General features: G+C 40.1%; 1 pseudogene; it reads left to right on the forward strand.

The window, feature by feature from the left end:
* Positions 1-232: 232 nt before the first annotated feature.
* LOC143594998 (scarecrow-like protein 30 pseudogene) lies at positions 233-2,082 on the forward strand (annotated as a pseudogene).
* The last annotated feature ends 1,257 nt before the right edge of the window (positions 2,083-3,339 follow it).

Below are 3,339 nucleotides of genomic sequence, written 5' to 3' on the forward strand. Positions count from 1 at the left end.
AGTGGCTAATAATAATAATAATAATAACTAACAACTAACAACCTTGCGTCACACCTCTTGTGACAGACCTAGCTCGCATCACACTTCTTACGTACCATAATATTCATTTCATGTTAAGTTTCCTCCAAAAACGTCATCCTTTTGCTAGTCTGTTGGGTAACATGATCCGAATATTAATCTCTCGATATCTTGCTAATCCAAATTACATCCCATTATTCTGGATCCATTCCAAATGACATCCATTTTACTCGATAATATCGGCTTTTCGCTTCTATATAAACCCGTTGCATATGCTCACTTCATCACTACCACCACCACCAACAATATGAACACCCTCATTCAACTTCAATGCTCGAAACCAGCTGACAACAAGCTGAAAACATTAGAGAAGAAGGGGTGGTGTTCATGTGGATGCACCGAGTGCGATGATCCAACGGTTCCACATGACTACTTTGAGGCTGTTCTTGATTACATTAATGATATGCTCATGGGTGAAGAAGATGACTTGATGAACAAGTCATCTATGTACCATGATTGTTCTGCACTTCAAGCAACCGAGAAATCGTTCTACGATGTTCTTGCTCAACAACAACAACAACCAAGTTTTCCTTCCATGATTAAAGCTTTGGATCTCAACTTCTCTTCGGTCCAAGTTCCGGATCAAAGCGAATATGTTTCTTCAAGGGGAAAGAAGAATAACAGGCAATTGTCTGAATGTGGCGGTTACAAGCAACAATTTAGGGGTAACAAGCAGTTAGCAGGCGGTTCGGGTGAGGAAGAATTGATGAAGACCGAGATCACAACCATGATTGACAAGCTCTTGCTTTGTCCCGGCTCGAAAGATGTTGGTTTGCATGATGAGCTTGCTTGTTGTCCGTTTGATAAGCCGGTTAATCCGACCTTGATTGCGGAAAAACAAAGAAGAAAGAGGACTGGTCCGGTTAAGCAAATTGTGGATTTGAAGAGTCTGCTCACTCAATGTGCCCAAGCTGTTTCATCAAACAACAAACTCACAGTTGAAGAGCTTCTCCAGAAGGTTAGAAACCATTCATCCCCTCATGGAGATGCTGACGAGCGTTTGGCGCATTACTTCGCGAATGCACTGGAGGCTCGTTTCTTGGGCACTGGGATGGATATTTACACGAATCTAGCTTCGAGCAAGATCAATGCTTGTGATATCGTTAAAGCGTATCAAGTTTATGTCTCCGCATGTCCTTTCAAGAAGATGTCCAATATTTATGCTAATAAGATGATTGGAAACCTAGCAAGAGGTTCACCAAAGCTTCACATTATAGATTTTGGTATCCTCTATGGGTTCCAATGGCCCTGTCTTATTCAGGGCCTATCAGCACGGCCTGGTGGGCCGCCAAGCCTTAGGATTACAGGCATTGACTTTCCTCAGCCGGGCTTTCGCCCAGATGAGAGAGTCAAAGACGTCGTCTGGCTGATTACTGCAAAAGATTCAACATGCCATTTGAGTATCACGCTATTGCAAAGCAATGGGATAGTGTGACCGTTGACGATCTTAAGATCAACAAGGATGAGATCCTCATTGTGAATTGCTTGTATCGACTAAGGAACGTGTTTGATGAAACGGTACTTGGAGCCATGGACTGTCCACGTGAGTCGGTTCTAAAGATGATCAAGAATATCAAGCCCAATTTGTTCATCCACGGAGTTGTGAACGGGAACTACAACGCCCCGTTCTTCTTGACAAGATTCCGTGAGGCCTACTTCAACTTCTCAGTGTTATTCGACATGTTTGAGGCGGCATTGCAACGTGATGACGAAGAGAGGTTGTTGTTCGAAAAAGCGGTGATCGGTCGGGAAGTGATCAATGTGATAGCTTGTGAAGGAACAAGGAGGATTGAGAGGCCGGAATCATATAAACAATGGCACGCGAGGAATGAGAGGGCGGGTCTAACGGTGGTACCAATGAACAAGGACATAATGAAGGAGGTTAAGGCTAAGGTGAAAATAGGGTTTCATAAGGACTTCATGGTGGATAATGATGGAGATTGGATGGTGCAAGGGTGGAAAGGAAGAGTGATCTATGCTATGTCCTCATGGAAGGCTGCATAATGAACCCTTTGGTGTGGTCATTTAATAATATCCAGTTTGAATCTTTTCATTATGTGTGTTTTTTCTATAATAAGTTTGTTGTTTACTTCTAAAGTCTTGTTTTGTTTCTATAATAAGTAATTGTCATCGTTCATGTAACTTATAAACTATATCGATTAACCACAATGTACTAGTCTTTCCATGAATCATTTAGGTCTAAACTTTTAGACAATTAATCTTATGAAGAAAACTTGTATTATGGTTTTGAGATCCGGAACTCATAAGCGTTCTTTGTCAATAGTGAAGCAATGGTGGTCGACGACTTTTTGTGAAAGATGCAACACAGTAACGAGAAGGTGCAAGGATAATGGAGACGCGACAAAGATTAAGACTACCATGAGACACAACGTGATAGTCGATACAACATTGTGATGGAGACGTTGACATGTGCGCATTACGCAGTTTACATGTAACAATAACATACATGCTAAGTTTTGTTCGAGAGCTTATGAGCGATTGGAGAGTTAATTACCTTGTGTCCTTGCCATTGGGTTGAGTTACTTCTCAAATTTGCTCAAAATGATCAGAAACTTATTACTTACCTAAGGTATCATAAGTTCTAGTATCTCTATATTTCGATCATGATGGCCAAAAACTTACCTCGACATTGTGTCGAGGTACTTCTACAACAATTCCTCATATCGATTAGAAATCACCTCATTATTTGGTTGATGCTCCGGCCATGATAAACGTGTTACATGAAATATTCTATATTTTCACATTTCAGACGCGCATTGCATTATAGGGGTGTTCTTCAGGTTATTTATTCGGGTTTCGGGTTGTTTGGGTCGGGTTGTTCGGATTTGAGCTCAAAACAAATTGACCCAATAACCGACCCAAATAAGTTCGGTTTGTTCGGGTTTCGGGTTGAACGGGTCGGGTTAATTCGGGTTGGGTTTCGGATTTAACAAATTAAAAAAATATATCCACCTTTGACAATATCATAAATTAAAAAACCGTATTCCAAGTCGTTATAAAACCATAATATACAACCATATTCAACAATAGCATATATTATTTAGCAAAACATGAAATTTATCATACAAGCATGTATTAGATCGGATGAAGGAGTGTCGTAACCTGCGGATCAATACTTGTGTAGATTGAAGAAACATGCTCAATACATATTGGTTTAAATACTATATTATTTAACTTTTTGAACTGAATATACATTCTCAACATGCTTTATAGTAATTAATGCATTGGGATGTGATTAAT

Source organism: Bidens hawaiensis, unplaced genomic scaffold (genome assembly GCF_021521415.1).
Source record: "Bidens hawaiensis isolate Kalapana, Puna unplaced genomic scaffold, B.hawaiensis_p1.1 tig00044595_1, whole genome shotgun sequence".
NCBI classification, from domain to species: Eukaryota; Viridiplantae; Streptophyta; class Magnoliopsida; order Asterales; family Asteraceae; genus Bidens; species Bidens hawaiensis.